This window comes from Triticum urartu, chromosome 3 (genome assembly GCF_003073215.2).
Source record: "Triticum urartu cultivar G1812 chromosome 3, Tu2.1, whole genome shotgun sequence".
Classification (NCBI taxonomy): Eukaryota; Viridiplantae; Streptophyta; class Magnoliopsida; order Poales; family Poaceae; genus Triticum; species Triticum urartu.
The window spans coordinates 215,817,646-215,836,774 of record NC_053024.1 but is presented as its reverse complement, the minus strand read 5'-3'; positions in this window follow the sequence as shown (position 1 = coordinate 215,836,774).

Sequence of the window (19,129 nt, the reverse complement as noted above, 5' to 3'; positions counted from 1 at the left end):
AGTCCCTACCGATCTTAACCGCGGTTGACGCGCTCCGGCCGCGTCCGATGCGCGCTCACCGCCCGTGTCCACGCCCGCACTGTGCTCGCGCCGTGTCGCGCGCGCACGCCAACCGCTCCCACCGCGTGCCGCACCCCTGCATCTCGGTCGACGCGCTCGACCGCCCGTCCTGCGGGCCGTGCCTTGGCCGCGCGCCCCGCGCACCAGGCCGCGCCTCCCCGCTCATGCAAGCTGCCGCCGCTGCAGCTGCGTTGCCGCTGCCGCATGCTGCTGCTGTCGCACTTCTCCCTCACCGCTGCTGCGCGCTGCTGCTCCGCTGCTAGTCCTGGCCGCCGGCGCCCCTCCATGCTCGGCCGCCCGTCTCTGCTTCCGGCGGCTCCGGCGATCCCCTGCGCGCATCACCGCCGTGACCGCCGGCGTCCACGCCCGCGTGCCCCTGGGCGTACGCCCGAACGGGGTGCGCCCGTAACCGACGCCCGCGCCCTGTATGGCCTTTGGCCAATGACGCATGGGGCCCAGCCCCCTCCCCAGAACGAAATAAAAAAGGGTTTTTTAAAAAAATAAATGAATAATAAATAAAATAATAATTAATTAATTAATTAATCTTGATTAATTAAACTCAATAATTAATTAAACTAATTAATCATGATTAAGTTTAACCAAATAACTAATTAAACTAACTACTGTTAGTTATTTAACTAGTCAATGACAGTGGGGCCCACCCCCCTAATTAATCCTGATTAGGTTAATTAAACTAGATAATTAAATGTGTCACTGATAGGTGGGACCCACCTATCAGGTTGACCAGGTCAACTGCTGATGTCATGCTGACGTCGCTCTATTCTGGATAATGTTGATTTAATTAAATAAATAAACCCTAAAATGATTTAAATCTTTTAAAATTAATATAAAATAAACCGTAGCTCTGATGGAAAAACTTTGTACATGAAAGTTGCTCAAAACGACGAGACGAATCCGGATACGCAGCCCGTTCGTCCGCCACGCATCCCTAGCATAGCAAACATGCAACTTTCCCCCTCCGATTCATCTGTCCAAAAACGCGAAACACTGGGGATATTTTCCCGGATGTTTCCCCCTTCACCAGTACCACCTCATACCGCGTTAGGGCACCCCTAGCACCGCTACTTGTCATGTCATGCATCGTCATGCATTTGTTTGCATTATATTTATTGTTTTCCCCCTCTTCTCTCGCTAGACACCAAGACCGACGCCGCTGCTACCCAGTACGACTACAGTGTTGACAACCCCTCTCTCTTGCCAGAGCAACCAGGCAAGCCCCCCCTTGATTACCAGATATCGCCTACTCTCTTTCTACTGCTTGCATTAGAGTAGTGTAGCATGTTACTGCTTTCGTTATCCTATCCTGATGCATAGCCTGTGCTTGCTACTACTGTTGTTACCTTTACCTGCAATCCTAAATGCTTAGTATAGGATGCTAGTGTTCCATCAGTGGCCCTACACTCTTGTCCGTCTGCCATGCTATACTACTGGGCCGTGATCACTTCGGGAGTTGATCACGGGCATATACTATATACTTTATACTGTTACATTACTCATGATATTGTACGGAGATGGGGGCTGAAGGGGCAGGTGGCTCCATCCCGGTAGAGGTGGGCCTGGGTTCCCGACGGCCCCCGACTGCTACTTTGTGCCGGAGAGACAGGGCAGGTTGAGACCACCTAGGATAGAGGTGGGCCTGGCCCTGGTCGGCGTTCACAGATACTTAACACGTTTAACGAGATCTTGGTATTTGATCTGAGTCTGGCTACTGGCCTATACACACTAACCATCTATGCGGGGACAGTTATGGGCACTCGACGTCGTGGTATCAGTCAAAGCCTTCGTGATGTCAGCGACTGAGCGGCGCGCCGGGTAGGACTGGAACACCTACTCTTGTATAAGGGAGGCTAGGTCTTCTTACCGGCCGCGTACGCAATGTGCATGTAGCAATGGGCGATGGGCCCAGAGCCCTGCGCCATAGGATTTAGACCGGCGTGCTGACCTCTTTGTTGTGCCTTGGTAGGGCTGCAGCTTGTTGATCTTCCGAGGCCGGGCATGACCTAGGAAAGTGTGTCCGGCCAAATGGGATCGAGCGTGTTGGGTTATGTGGTGCACCCCTGCAGGGAAGTTAATCTATTCGAATAGTCGTGATCTTCGGTAACAAGACGACTTGGAGTTGTACCTTGACCTTATCACAACTAGAACCGGATACTTAATAGAACACACCCTTCCAAGTGCCAGATAAAACCGGTGATCACTCTCTCACAGGGCGACGAGGGGAGGATCATCGGTTAGGATTATGCTACACGATGCTACTTGGTGAACCTACCATCTACTCTCTTCTCCTGCTGCAAGATGGAGGTTACCAGAAGCGTATTCTTCGATAGGACTAGCTAACCCCTCTTATTCCGGCATTCTGCAGTTCAGTCCACATATGATACCCTTATTCCATTTGATACCAATGCATACATATGTAGTGTAGCTCCTTGCTTGCGAGTACTTTGGATGAGTACTCACGGTTTCTTTGCTCCCTCTTTTCCCCCTTTCTATACCCGATTGTTGCGACCAGACGTTGGAGCCCAGGAGCTAGACGCCACCATCGATGATTACTACTACTACTCGGGAGATGCCTACTACTATGTGCAGCCCGCTGACGACGACCAGTAGTTAGGAGGATCCCAGGCAGGAGGCCTGCGCCTCTTTCGATCTGTATCCCAGTTTGTGCTAGCCTTCTTAAGGCAAACTTGTTTACTTATGTCTGTACTTAGATATTGTTGCTTCCGTGGACTCGTCTATGATCGAGCTCTTGTATTCGAGCCCTCGAGGCCCCTGGCTTGTAATATGATGCTTGTATGACTTATTTTATTTGTAGAGTTGTGTTGTGATATCTTCCCGTGAGTCCCTGATCTTGATCGTACACGTTTGCGTGTATGATTAGTGTACGATTGAATCGGGGGCGTCACAGTTCCACATCCCATGATATGATTATTCTATTCACCCATGATCTCACACGATCTCCACCTCATTGTGCGTGGGTGACACATGTTGGTAGGATGAGAAGGGTCAGGGGCACGTTCGTCCAATTTTCTCGGACGAGCGGTTTTTCACCTTGGCTATAAATACCCCTCACCCTCCTCAGACTGCATTTACCCCGCTTGACCTCACTCCCCTCGCTCGAGCTCTCATACCTAGCGCCGCCGCTACTCTCCATCGTCGTCAGTGATGAAGAGCTTCACTGCCTTGACCTCGTCACCGTCGTACTCGTGTCGGCCACGGAAATCTTCACTTCGCCGCCGCCGTAGCTGTCTTCCGCCGCCGAGTTAGGGCGTGGAAGATCTGAACGGACGAACTTCCCATCTACACCTCCCAGTTCATCGTGTTCTTCGTCAAGGGTAAATAAAATCCATTTTTACTACCCTTGTTGATTCTGATGATTTTCACGAGATCTTCAAAAGGTGTTTATTCTTCAACTTCCCCATTAGTTAAACACCTCACATGCATTTGTTCTTAATCTATTTCACTAACCAATGTTCTTATTCAAGATTCCTCAGTTGTGTGGATTTTCAATCCATACAACTCTGGAACCTAAGTCAAAGACCGCTTAGTGAAATTCCTCAAGACACTCCTGGTCAAATTCCTCAAACTTGTTTCTTTTGAAAAACTCCTGAGAACGCATGTGACTTGTCCAAATTCTTCGCACCTATACTCTGTTCCAAGGTACACATGTCCGCTGCTGAATCATTAGATTCTCATCAACTTAACTCATTTGCAGCATTCCTCGAAGACAAATTGCATACCTCTTCAGATAATTCTGTTGTTCAAATTCCTCAGCTGAAGAAAATGGCTGATGGCAAGAGACCTCAGAAGGGAGGGAAGAAATTGGAAGTAAACACCGCCTTTGAGATTCTAGATGACATCTATGAGGAATATTGCATTCCTGATGAAGCCAAACATGGCAAGGAGAACAAGAATCAGCGCAAGGTGCGCATACAGAGGATCGAAAGGAGATGGGCACGGGAATGGAGGGAGTACAGATATGTAACTCTAAAATACATGAAGAAATTCGCTTTACACCCTCCTTGCCCAAGAACTCCATTGGCACCAGACCAAATTGCTGATCCCACTAGACTCAAGCATGGTGAGGACTATCCAGATGAATGGGCCAACCGGCAAGCCAAGTTGGCTAAAATGGCAGTGAGGAAATTTAATGAAGACTCTACTGCTGCCGCTGCTGAGGACTCTGCTGCTGCCGCTGCTGAGGCCTCTGCTAGCAAGCCCAAGAAGGCTATGCCCAAGAAGCCTACGCACAAGCACTCGTGCGTGTCGGTCCTAAACAAACAATTTTTTACCCCTTTTCGCGACGTCATTTGGAACCGTCGCCAAGTGAGTGTGGGTGATAGAGGGTCCTTCCTACACGATCCAGAAACCGTTGGGGATATGCCCTCCTGGCACACACGTTCGGCAAAATGAGGTCGTGTGCGACCGGCGAGCACTCAAATATGGAAATACGTACAGTAAAGCTAAAAAATACAACTATACAACGAAATTGTTTCCGATCGCAAGTACATCCCACACAGTCAGTCCTCGCTAAACGTTTCCGTTCGTATGCACATCCCACATAGTCGCTCCAAGGAAAACGTTTCCGTTCACAGGTACATCACACATAATTTTTCCCGTTAAATCGTTTGCGTTATTGAATGTAGCACACACGGTCCGTAGACGAAACTGTGTGGCAAAGGCTGTCCATGACACACAGTTTTTATGTGGTAAATGTTTGCGCAAGGTGGACTAACATAAACATTTTTCAAGAGAAAGTCTTGTGTGATTGTTCATTGATCCAACACGGTTTATTCCTAGAAACTGTGTGCGTTGCCTGAGGTCATCGCCCATAGTATTTTTTCAACAATCGTTTGCAATATCAAAGCCCAATTAGCAGGCTAATTCGCCATTAGTAGGCTAATTGGGTTTTGATATTGCAAATGGTTGTTGAAAAAATACCATGGGCGATGACCTCAGGCAACGCACACAGTTTCTCGGAATAAACCGTGTTGGATCAATGAAAAATCACACGCGACTTTCTCTTGAAAATGCACACAATATATTTCATTTCCATATTAAGGAAGCATTATTTCATAATTGAAATACATCAGAGTACAACATGATATAGCTTCAGCACTCAGCTACCCCATTACACAACTGCACCAGCAGCAAGTTCCACATGCAACATGTAGAATCTTTCGAAATTAGCATCATAGACGGTATATAGACAGATGCATCTCATCTGGAAAACTGCTGAAGCGGAAGGCGAATATTGAGCCTTCATTCATGTTGAAGGCCTTTGCAACTTTAGACCAGTGCCTGTGGATGATTGACCGTCCGTCCTTCGACCTCTTCAGGAACACTTCAATATTGAACCATGGGTGTTGTATGAAAACCTTCCTCGCCTCCTGACCATAGAGGTGGTTTGAGAGGTAATCATCAGTGAATTGCTTTGGAAAGGCTTGAAAATAAGGATGTGCATAAATATCTTCTCTATATTGGAAATGGGGCAAAGGAATAAAAAAAGGCAAGGTATAATAGTTAGTACCATCTTGTAGTGAACTGATTCTTCTTCATTGTGCAAACAAAGATCTTGTTGTTTTTTGTCGCTAATTTCTTTATCCTAACAATCTTTCTGTGTTTCTTGATTTGATTGATATTCATGGACAACTCATTTCCCCATATGCAAAAGGGTCGTACAGTGGGTCAAAACCTCTGACAGCAGGACCTACATCTGCTAGACCAAATTGTTAAAAACCAAAATATTAGGATGGTTCCTGCAATTGCACAATAATGTGCTATTAGACAACGGACCATGCACGTGCTAACCTCAATTGTAAACCTTAGTGCTTCCCATTGTTTTCCTGCAACACATATAAGGTAGTTAGTCATCAGGTTAAGTAAGGGTTCGCATGCTATCAGTAAAATATGTTGATGAAAAATAAGCACATTGCATATTCATCAGATTAATTGAAGCCACATGGAAAATCCATTTACCCAAACCAAGCATGATTAAGAACTAGGAAATATAGCACTTGTATATGTTTCTCATGTATTAAGTCCAACCAAATTCGATTTATTCCTGACATGCACAACAATACAAAATTCTACCCATGACAATTGGACATCGCATTACGGAATTGAACCAAGCAGTTAACTAAACACCACAACAAATGAACCAAACATTAACTGAGCACCACATTGCACAATATAACATTGAACCAAGCAGTTAACTAAACACCACAACAAATGAACCAAACATTAACTGAGCACCACATTGCACAATATAACATACTCCTAATAGAAGATCAGAGAGTTAACCAAAGAGTTAACTACAACCAATTGTAGCAATTGTATTTGTTTCTCATGTATTTACTATAGCCAAATTCAATTTATTCCTCACATGGTATACAATAACAGAATGCACCCACAATTTTGTAAAGATAAATTCGATTTATTTCTCACATGGAAGACAATACAAAATTGCATCCCGAAGAATTGAACATCACATTTGCAGAATTGAACCAAACAGTTAATTGAATACGACAACTAATAAACAAAAAAATTAATAAGTGAGCACCACACTGCATGACATATAGAACATATACACTAGAGCAACAGATTGCATGGTGAAATTAGATAGCACAATTCACTAGATTTTGTGAAGGAAAGGCAGGAGCAGCACACGCAACGGGTAAACCGAGCATGCTTAACCGACGCAGCTAGCAATTGGCAAGGTGCTCCTCCAAGATCTGGGGGTCGGCACGAATGGCAGCCATCGTGACCTCATCCGCGCGTGCGGCCGTGATTTGCTTCTCCGCTGCCAAATGCTCCTTGAGGTCCTGGCTATACTGCGTGCACCATGGCTTAGGCCGGTGCTTATTTGGTGGAGGGGTCGGTGATTTGGGTGGAAGGTGTCACGCTCGCGCCGGCGGTCGGGGCATGTGGGATGTGGAAGGAGGAGGAGGATGGGGGTCGGGTGTGGATTATTACCTGCCTGGATAGAGGAGGCCGGGCAGCGTGAAGGAGGGTCGCCGGCCAGGAGGCAGCGGTCCTGCAAGCAAGGAGTGAAGGTTTCAACTTGGAAAGGAAGACGAAAAGAGGGAAAATGTGGCTTTTGGCAAGGGGGAGGGGGGGAGGTAGATATTTCTGCGGAAGCCAAAAATTTGGAATCGCTTCAGCCAAAAAACTGGCGTGCAAAGTGTCATCAGACATGGTCCCTTATTCAGAACTGTGTCTGATATGTGGACATCACAAACGATTCAGATAGCTTAACCCGTGTGTGATGAGTTTGAACGTCAAAAGTTTTGGTTCGAATTTCCATGGTTACAGTGGTCATCCACATCATTGCATAATTTGTGTACACAAAGGAGACTACAGCACACCCACACTTCTTAATCGATCAAGTTCGGCAATTAAACATAGCTAGCTGACCTAAACATTACTCTAACAAATTAAAGACCAGCGCTCTTAATTAAACAAAACATAGAGTACTACTACGGCTGGTGCTCGTCGATCTCCGCCGCCGCCTCCATGTCCAGCTCGCGCCCGACGGTCTCCTGGGGAAGGGGCTCCATGGCATCCATCGCACCATACTCGGTAAGCATCTTGCCATCCGTGTCTGCCATCTCTTTGGAAAAGGCTGCCACGAGTAGGGCGTGGGCGAACGCGATCTGGGCTTGGACGGGCTCCGTCGATGCAAGGTATGCGGCGGAGAAACGGATGGCTGCTTGAACGCTCTCAGCGATGGCCAGCTCTTCGGCCATGGGTTGCCGACCGTTGTCGGAGAAGTTTCGTTCGATTTGTGCGGTGACCGCCAGCAGCTGGGCGTGGGCAGCCTCCATCAGGGCTAAGGCCGTCGCTACAGAACGGACAGCTGTTGTGCCACTCTCGCAAGCATGATGGTTTTTGGTAGGGAAAGTCCCACCTTTGTGGACGAAACGATATGCATTGCCTCTTATTGCTTTCAATTTTTTTCTCGTGTCAACATAGAACAACAAGAGTGTTGTGTGATTTTTTGTGATTTTTCAGGGTTCATTTGGACTTTTTATGCATTAACTGAGTTTTCAATGCATTTATGTGCACAATTCAAATTTCAACTACATGCACATGCTCCAGTGCATATAAATTGGTTTAAAAATCAAATATGTGTCCTTCGGTGCATGCTTAGGTCCCATGCAAGAAATGGGAATGAATTTCAAACACAGGGGCACCATTGATTGCCGTCAAAACATTGAGATGCATGGTTATTAAATTCTAGTAAATCCAAAACTTGTCTGAAATTCATGAAACTATGGAGCGGCATCAACATGCCGTGGTACAAATTTTGTCCCATTTGGGGCAAGGTTTCGGTATATACTTCTCACAAACCGGAGCTTCTCACAACAAGCATGATGGTTTTCGGTAGGGGACATCCCACCTTTGGGGACAAAACGATATCCATTGCCTCTTATTGCTTTCAATTTTTTTTCTCGTGTCAACATAAAACAACAGGAGTGTTGTGTGAATTTTTGTCATTTTTCAGGGTTGGTTTGGACATTTTATGCATTAACTGAGTTTTCAATGCATTTTATGTGCATAATTCAAATTTGAACTACATGCACATGCTCCAGTGCATATAAATTGGTTGAAAAATCAAATTTGTGTCCTTGGGTGCATGCTTAGGTCCCATGCAAGAAATGGGAATGAATTTCAAACACCGGTGCACCGTGGATTGCCGGCAAAACATTGAGATACCTAGTTTTTAAATTCTAGTAAATCCAAAACACATCTGAAATTCATGAAACTTGGCATGCTATCATGGAGCGGCATCAACAGTCCGTGGTACAAATTTAGTCCCATTTGGGGCAGGTTTGGGTATATGCTTCTCACAATCTGGAGCTTCTCACAACAAGCATGATGGTTTTCGGTAGGGAACGTCCCACCTTTGGGGACGAAACGACATCCATTGCCTCTTATTGCTTTCAATTTTTTTTTCTCGTGTCAACATAGAACAACATGAGTGTTGTGTGAATTTTTGTGATTTTTTGGGGTTTGTTTGGACATTTTTATGCATTAACTGAGTTTCCCATGCATTTATGTGCATAATTCAAATTTGAACTAAATGCACATGCTCCAGTGCATATAAATTGGTTGAAAAATCAAATATGTGTCCTTGGGTGCATGCTTAGGTCCCATGCAAGAAATGGGAATGAATTTCAAACGCCGAGGCGCCGTTGATTGTCGGCAAAACATTGAGATGCCTGGTTTTTAAATTCTAGTAAATCCAAAACTCGTCTGAAACTGATGAAACTTGCCAAGCTATCACGGAGCGGCATCAACATGCCTTGGTACAAATTTTGTACCATTTGGGGCAGGTTTGTGTATATGCTTCTCACAAACCGGAGCTTCTCACAACAAGCATGATGGTTTTCGGTAGGGAACGTCCCACCTTTGGGGATGAAACGATATCCATTGCCACTTATTGCTTTCAAATTTTTTTTCTCGTGTCAACATAGAACAACAGGAGTGTTGTGTGAATTTTTGTGATTTTTCGGGGTTTGTTTTGACATTTTTATGCATTAACTGAGTTTTCAACGCATTTATGTGCATAATTCAAATTTTAAGTACATGCAAATGCTCCAGTGCATATAAATTGGTTGAAAAATCAAATATGTGTCCTTGGGTGCATTCTTAGGCCCCATGCAAGAAATAGGAATGAATTTCAAACACCAGGGCACGGTTGATTGCCTGTAAAACATTGAAATGCCTGGTTTTTAAATTCTAGTAAATCCAAAACTCGTTTGAAATTCATGAAACTTGGCATGCTATCATGGAGTGGCATTAACATGTCGTGGTACAAATTTTCTCCCATTTGGGGTAGGTTTGGGTATATGCTTCTCACAAATCGGAGCTTCTCACAACAAGCATGATGGTTTTCGCCTTTTCGGTAGGGAATGTCCCACCTTTGGGGACAAAACGATATCCATTGCCTCTTATTGCTTTCAATTTTTTTTCTCGTGTCAACATAGAACAACAGGAGTGTTGTGTGAATTTTTGTGATTTTTCGGGGTTCGTTTGGACATTTTTATGCATTAACCGAGTTTTCAATGCATTTATGTGCATAATTCAAATTTAAACTACATGCACATTCTCCAGTGCATATAAATTGGTTGAAAAATCAAATATGTGTCTTTGGGTGCATGCTTAGGGCCCATGCAAGAAATGGGAATGAATTTCAAACACTAAGGCACCATTGATTGCCGGTAAAACATTGAGATGCATGGTTTTTAAAATCTAGTAAATCCAAAACTCGTCTCAAATTGATGAAACTTGGCATCCTATCATGGAGCGGCATCAACATGTGGTGGTACAAATTTTGTACCATTTGGGGCAGGTTTGGGTATATGCTTCTCACAATCCGGAGCTTCTCACAACAAGCGTGATGGTTTTTTATTGCTTTCAATTTTTTTTCTCGTGTCAACATAGAACAATAGGAGTTTTGTGTGAATTTTAGTGATTTTTCAGGGTTTGTTTGGACATTTTTATGCATTAACTGTGTTTTCAATGCATTTATGTGCATAATTCAAATTTCAAACTACATGCACATGCTCCAGTGCATATAAATTGGTTGAAAAATCAAATCTGTGTCCTTGGGTGCATGCTTAGGTCCCATGCATGAAATGGGAATGAATTTCAAACACCGGGGCACCATTGATTGCCGGCAAAACACTGAGATGCATGGGTTTTTAAATTCTAGTAAATCCAAAACTCGTCTGAAATTCTTGAAACTTGGCATGCTATCATGGAGCGGCATCAACATGCCGTGGTACAAATTTTGTCCCGTTTGGGGCTGGTTTGGGTACATGCTTCTCACAAACCGGAGCTTCTCACAACAAGCATGATGGTTTTCGGTAGGGAACGTCCCACCTTTGTGGACGAAACGATATTCATTGCCTCTTATTGCTTTCATTTTTTTCTCGTGTCAACATAGAACAACAGGAGTGTTGTGTGAATTTTTGTGATTTTTCGGGGTTCGTTTGGACATTTTTATGGATTAACTGCATTTTCAATGCATTTATGTGCATAATTCAAATTTGAACTACAAGCACAAGCTCCAGTGCATAAAAATGGTTGGAAAATCAAATCTGTGTCCTTGGGTGCATGCTTACGTCCCATGCATGAAATGGGAATGAATTTCAAACACTGGGGCACCGTTGATTGCTGGCAAAACATTGAGATGCATGGTTTTTAAATTCTAGTAAATCCAAAACTTGTCTGAAATTCTTGAAACTTGGCATGCTATCATGGAGCGGCATCAACATGTCGTGGTACAAATTTTGTCCCATTTGGGGCAGGTTTGGGTATATGCTTCTCACAAAGCGGAGCTTCTCACAACAAGCACGATAGTTTTCGGTAGGGAACGTCCCACCTTTGTGGACGAAACGATATCCATTGCCTATTATTGCTGTCAATTTTTTTCTCATGTCAACATAGAACAATAGGAGTGTTGTGTGATTTTTTGTGATTTTTTGGGGTTCGTTCGGACATTTTTATGCATTAGCTGAGTTCTCAATGCATTTATGTGCATAATTCAAATTTGAATTACATGCAGATGCTCCAGTGCATATAAATTGGTTGAAAAATCAAATATGTGTCCTTGGGTGCATGCTTAGGTCCCATGCAAGAAATGGGAATGAATTTCAAACACCGGGGCACCGTTGATTGCCGGTAAAACATTGAGATGCATGGTTTTTAAATTCTAGTAAATCCAAAACTCGTCTGAAATTCATGAAACTTGGCATGCTATCATGGAGTGGCATCAATATGCCGTGGTACAAATTTTGTCCCATTTGGGGCAGGTTTGGGTATATGCTTCTCACAAAGCGGAGGTTCTCACAACAAGCACGATGGTTTTCGGTAGGGAACGTCCCACCTTTGTGGATGAAACGATATCCATTGTCTCTTATTGCTTTCAATTTTTTTCTCATGTCAACATAGAACAACAGGAGTGTTGTGTGAATTTTTGTGATTTTTCAGGGTTCGTTTGGACATTTTTATGCATTAACTGAGTTTTCTATGCATTTATGTGCATAATTCAAATTTGAACTACATGCACATGCTCCAGTGCATATAAATTGGTTGAAAATTCAAATATGTGTCCTTGGGTGCATGCTTAGGTCCCATGCAAGAAATGGGAATGAATTTCAAACACTAGGGCACCGTTGATTGCCGGCAAAACATTGAGATGTATGGTTATTAAATTCTAGTAAATCCAAAACTCGTTTGAAATTCATGAAACTTGGCATGCTATCATGGAGCGGCATCAACATGCTGTGGTACAATTTTTGTCCCATTTGGGGCAGGTTTGGGTACATGCTTCTCACAAACCGGAGCTTCTCACAACAAGCATGATGGTTTTCGGTAGGGAACGTCCCACCTTTGTGGACGAAACGGTATCCATTGCCTCTTATTGCTTTCAAATTTTCTTCTCGTGTCAACATAGAACAACAGGAGTGTTGTGTGATTTTTTGTGATTTTTCAGGGGTCGTTTGGACATTTTTATGCATTAGCTGAGTTTTCAATGCATTTATGTGCATAATTCAAATTTGAACTACATGCACATGCTCCAATGCATATAAATTGGTTGAAAAATCAAATCTGTGTCCATGGGTGTATGCTTAGGTCCCATGCAAGAAATGTGAATGAATTTCAAACACTAGGGCACCGTTGATTGCCGGCAAAACATTGAGATGCCTGGTTTTTAAATTCTAGTAAATCCAGAATTCTGTTAACCATTCACGTGACGCCATGTGTCTTGGTTTTAATGGTTGTAGGAGGTGTCGTGCAGACAGCTGCTTGACCTTGACTGAACGGGAGGCGTGCGAGCGTCGTCCGGTGCGTAGGCTGGCCGAGAGGCGTGCAAGCTGTCCTTGAGTGCATAGGCTCACCAGGAAGCGTGCGAGCTGTACGCTGTGCAGGCTCACTGGGAAGCGAGCCCTTTGACTTCCATGGCCTCCCGCCTTGCTCGTATCCTCTCCATTAATGGCGCCCAAGCCGCAGTTTAATTCGCTTTTTAAATATAAAACTGTCATCACAAACGTTTTAGTTAGAACACTCGTATGCAAACCGACAACTTCCCCAGGAAGCCAAGAGAAAATGTGCCGAGCAGGATTTCTGCAGCTCTTGATCGCAAACATTTGAGATGGAACACCTGTATGCAAAGTGAGAGCAGTGCAGGATTTGTGCATCCCTTCAACGCAAATGGTTGTTTCGGATGACCCGTGTGGAACCACGTGCAAACAATTTGGTAAGATTTGTCAATCCTTGTAACACTGCGATTTGTCAAAATATGAAGCTAAAAATCACTAACAGTATCTAATTTTTGCAACTAAAATTCAGTATTTAAGCATAGATTTCATTCATAGATTAAGCAGTCGTTCTTAATTTATACAAACAGTTCAACTCGATAGCTGAACCGACCAAACTTTCCCCAATTGTTGCTAACCACGTACTGAAATAGCTAGTTCAACTATATATATACTAGCTAATTTTAAGTACGTTGTACAGTTCCACCACATCTATAGTCAGATGAACTGAACAAAATAGCCCCTAAATACTACTACTACTGCGGAGGGGCTTTGTACTACTTCCGGCTGCCTCTCCTCTGCCGAGTGCGCTCAGTACGAGGCAGAGGAGGAGGAGCCTACCGACGAGCTAGGCAACCGCAATGCGGTGCCTGCCGCTAATGCAGCTTCAGCGACGCTCGCCTCGAACGCCCTCCGCCGCTCCAAACAACCCCTCTTGAAGCAGTGGTTCTCCTCGTAGATCTCCTGATTCCTCGCCTCTGAGGCGGCATGTGCCGCTGCCACTGTGGCGGTAAGGCTCTTTGCATGCTCGACGAGACGCTCCTCCTCCCGCAGGAACTTAGTGTAGCGTGCAAGGTCGTTGTCACACGTGCGGGCATCCACCTCTGCCTCCCGCCTTCGAGCGGCAGTGGAGGAGCGGGTGATGACCCCGACGGTCGATGGTGGGCTGTCAGCCATGGCGGCCGACGACGGGGTGGCGGCCACGACCACCACCTCCCGCCTTCAGGCCGCGGTGGTGGAGCGGGTGATGTCCACAGTGGCCGGCAGTGGGGTGGCGGCCACGACGACCATCTCCCGCCTTCGGACCATGGTGGCAGAGCGGGCGATGGCCCTGGCTTTCGACGGTGGTGTGGCAGCAACGACGGTCGGCAACAGCTGCTGATGGGCAGCGGCAGCAGAGCGTGTGGTGGGTGTTTCGCGCACACCCAACAGGGACACCACGCGCACTACACTACGCCAGGGACTGCGCAGCCACCGTGGTGTAGCCTCCCAGCTGGAGCTGTCCTCTGATGACAGTGGAGTGGCTGAGTGACGATGATGGACCAGTGTCATTTGGCGAATGTGGGAGAAGCAGACGAGATAAGCTACAGGGATGGAGGGGAAATGCGACGCAGGACTCGCCGGCCGTGAGGGTTTTTATAGCTAGGCGGTAAGCATTGGGATTTTGGGGGATTTCGCTGAGTCAGATGGGAAGCTTGTGCGGGAAGGGGCTCACCAACGATTCATTGGCGCCACCGTTTGGCAAAAAGAACGCCCACGCGCATTGCAAAAGCTTGCGCTGTAAGCCATCTGCGGCAGCGGGGTGACAAGACGTGCGAGAGGAGGACGAAAGGCCACATACACATACGGTTAATAAAAAAACATTTGCAATTTAATTACCTACTATACCACCATCCTAGTTTATAAGTATGATTTAACAAATCAAATATGAATGCATGTCGCCAAAGATTATATAGTTGGATTTGTATTTGAACATAGTTTCCAATTATATAATTTTTAAAACATGCATTAACATTTTGTTGGTTAAATTTGAGGGCAAAGTATGGCATGGAATATAAAGGAGACTATAGACTAGACAGAGGTGGTACCACACGGCCGCTCTCTATGCAATGATGCAACTGTCGGCCGGCTTGTAGGCGACCATTTGTTGCGTGTTCAACTGCTCCATGCATGTGGTTGCTTGCGGTTCAGGCGGCCGCAGCGCGCTCTGCTCGCGTCCCGCCGCGCGCTCTGCTCTCGCGTCCCTCCGGGTACTCTGCCCTCATCCCTTCACGCGCGCTGCCAGTGTTTTGGGCCAACGCACAATCACGCACGTTCATGTGCAAGCGGTTGCGCTGGATGCGGCGCGACGATGCAGTTACCCGCTGCAAAAACTGCCATGCGGACACGCCGAGAATCCACGCCGCCCGACCCCCTTTCATTCCTGCGGCCATTTACCTTCATCTCTCGTCTCACATGTCACAATAAGCTCACCCACGAGGACACATACAGAGAGGACATCCAACGGTTCCAATGGCGCTCCCCGTGGCTCCAATGGCGCTCCCAGCGGCCAACGACGACAACGGCGGGCATTTCACCACGCATCACGTAGTGGACACCCACGTGAGGGGGAAGGCCCTCTCGGTGATGTACACGAATGATCCGGTCTCGGTGGAGAGCTCCATCCAAACTATGGAGCAGCTCCTTGCCGAGGACAAGTACCGAGTGGTCGGCTTCGACCTCGAGTACACCATCGGTCATGCCGGGCACGATCAGAAGGTTGTTGTCGCCCAGTTGTGCGTACGACATGACGTCCTCGTCTACCACTTCCACCTTGCCACAAGGCCTTGAGAGCGTTTCTCCAGGTTTATCAAGAGCTCCGACTACAGTTTCGCTACGGTGGACACCAACAACGATCTAAAAGCGCTCAAGGTTTCGGACTTCAAATGCCCGAATCTTGTCAACATCCAGCACCACTACAAGGTCTGGGGCACTGACAAAAGCAAACTGAACTCCCTGGTTGACCTCGCCTCGGCCATCATCGACCCCTACTACGCGAAGATGAAGCAAGAGAGCAATAAGGACAAGAACGCCTGGCACAGTGTGTGGCATAAGAGACTGGATGAACAACATGTCAAGTACGCAACCATGGACGCGTACACAAGCTATGAGACGTACAGGCGGATCGTTGACATGAGGAATTGTCTTCTTCCTAACCCAGACAAGAGATCAAGACACATAGCAGTGGTGGGAGCATCACAAGTAGTAGATGACTAGACGATCGTCTCTCCTGCTTTAGAATGCATGCAATTTTTTATTGAGGTGTGTGCGAATGATCTGTATAGTCACTTATGTAATTGGATGTTTATTTTAGTTATATATACATGTATATATACATGTTATTCTACTATAGACAGAGCAATTCACACGGCTTATTAGTAGCAATCGTCTGTGTTATTATTGGTCTTCGCACACATTTCAGATTACGGACCTGTTTGCCGCGTATCACACACATCTTGTTCAGTTGAACCATTTCCATTGTGTTGCCTAATCACACACAGTTCATCCCAGTGAACCGTATGCTGTATATCGCACACGCCTTCATCTGGCTGCCCGTTTCTTTTGTGACTCCTCATCACAAATAGTTCATTGAGCTGAACCGTATGCCCTGCATCGCACACGCAACTAAATTCTGAACCGTGTTTGATGCATCTGTCATCGCAAATATTTTGCACCTTTTTTTACGGTTTTCCTACACCACCGTTTGCGATCATTGCATCGCACACAGTTTCTCGAAGGGTCTTTGATCGTAGTGTCGCGTTTGGACGATCTTGCAGTAGTGAAGCCCAGTTCCTCAGCAATTCCCTCAAGGCCAAGCTCATCAAAGCCCTCATGGCATATTCCTCAAGCAGCTCCAGTTCCCACCGTTGCAAAACCTTCAACAGTTGTTGCAAAGTCCTCGTCACTTGCGCACCTCGCCTCGTGCCAAAGAACAACTGGTATCTCAATTGCTTCAGGAGCATATGCAAATTCTTCAGCTCCTCCTCAGTCCACAATAGGCCCAACTCTGCTGAAGAAAAAGGCCACTGCTGGACGAGGCACAAGGCCAAGTCCTCACAAGAAGCAGGTTGCCTTCCAAGTACCATCGAGTGAAGACGAAGCTGATGATGATGAATGATGACCCACGAGTATAGGGGATCTATCGTAGTCCTTTCGATAAGTACGAGTGTCGAACCCAACGAGGAGCAGAAGGAAATGATAAGCGGTTTTCAGCAAGGTATTCTCTGCCAGCACTGAAATAATATGTAATAGATAGTTTTGTAATAAGATAATTGGTAACGAGCAACAAGTAACAAAAGTAAATAAAGTGCAGCAAGGTGGCCCAATCCTTTTTGTAGCAAAGGACAAGCCTGGACAAACTCTTATATGATGTAAAGCGCTCCCGAGGACACATGGGAATTATCGTCAAGCTAGTTTTCATCACGTTCATATGATTCGCGTTCGGTACTTTGGTATGCGGGTGGATCGGTGCTTGGGTGCTGTCCTTACTTAGACAAGCATCCCACTTATGATTAACCTCTATTGCAAGCATCCGCAACTACAACAAAAGTATTAAGGTAAACCTAACCATAGCATGAAACATATGGATCCAAATCAGCCCCTTACGAAGCAACGCATAAACTAGGGTTTAAGCTTCTGTCACTCTAGCAACCCATCATCTACTTATTACTTCCCAATGCCTTCCTCTAGGCCCAAATAATGGTGAAGTGTCATGTAGTCGACGTTCACATAGCACCACTAGAGGAGAGACAACATACATCTCATCAAAATATCAAACAAATACCAAATTCACATTACTACTAATAGCAAGACTTCTCCCATGTCCTCAGGAACAAACGTAACTACTCACAAAGCATATTCATGTTCATAATCAGAGGGGTATTAATATGCATATATGATCTGAACATATGATCTTCCACCAAGTAAACCAACTAGCATGAACTACAAGGAGTAATCAACACTACTAGCAACCCATATGTACCAATCCTAGGCTTAGAGACAAGAATTGGATACAAGAGATGAACTAGGGTTTTGAGAGGAGATGGTGCTGGTGAAGATGTTGATGGAGATTGCCCTCTCCCGATGAGAGGAGCGTTGGTGATGACAATGGTTATGATTTCCCCCTCCCAGAGGGAAGTTTCCCCGGCAGAACAGCTCCGCCAGAGCCCTAGATTGGTTCCGCCAAGGTTCCGCCTCGTGGCGGTGGAGTCTCGTCCGGAAAGATGGCTTATGATTTTTTCCTCATCGAAAGACTCCATATACCAGAAGATGGTCATTGGAGGGCCACCGGGGGCCCACGACGTAGGGGGCGCGCCCAGGGGGGTAGGGTGCGCCCCCACCCTCGTGGGCAGGGTGTGGCCCCCCTGGTGAACTTCTTGCGCTCAATATTTTTTATATATTCTAAAAATGACTTACTTGAAGTTTCAAGACTTTTGGAGCTGTGCAGAATAGGTCTCTAATATTTGCTCCTTTTCCAGCCCAGAATCCCAGTTGCCGGCATTCTCCCTCTTTATGTAAACCTTGTAAAATAAGAGAGAATAGGCATAAGTATTGTGACATAATGTGTAATAACAGCCCATAATGCAATAAATATCGATATAAAAGCATGATGCAAAATGGACGTATCAACTCCCCCAAGCTTAGACCTCGCTTGTCCTCAAGCGGAAGCCGAAATCGAAAAATATGTCCACATGTTTAGAGATGGAGGTGTCGATAAAAATAAAATACAGACATGAGGGAATCATGATCATTCTTAGAACAGTAACTTATATAATTCTTGTCATATGATCTCTTATGCTAAAGTAACAATTCAATCACAATTTTAAGTATGAATCATAAACTTCATTGAAAACTAACAAACTATAATCTCAGTCATTGGAGCAATTGCAATTTATCATAACATAGGAAAGAGTCAATATAAGAGCTTTTCAGCAAGTCCACATACTCAACTATCATATAGTCTTTCACAATTGCTAACACTCACACAATACTTATGGGTATGGAGTTTTAATCGGACACAGAGAAAGATAGGGGCTTATAATTTTGCCTCCCAACGTTTTACCTCAAGGTTAATGTCAACAATAATAGTTCATGAAAACTCACATCCAATTAGCCATATATACCAGGATCTTTCCAACATGTTGTGCTTGCCAAAAGATAAAATGTAAAAAGGAAGGGTGAAG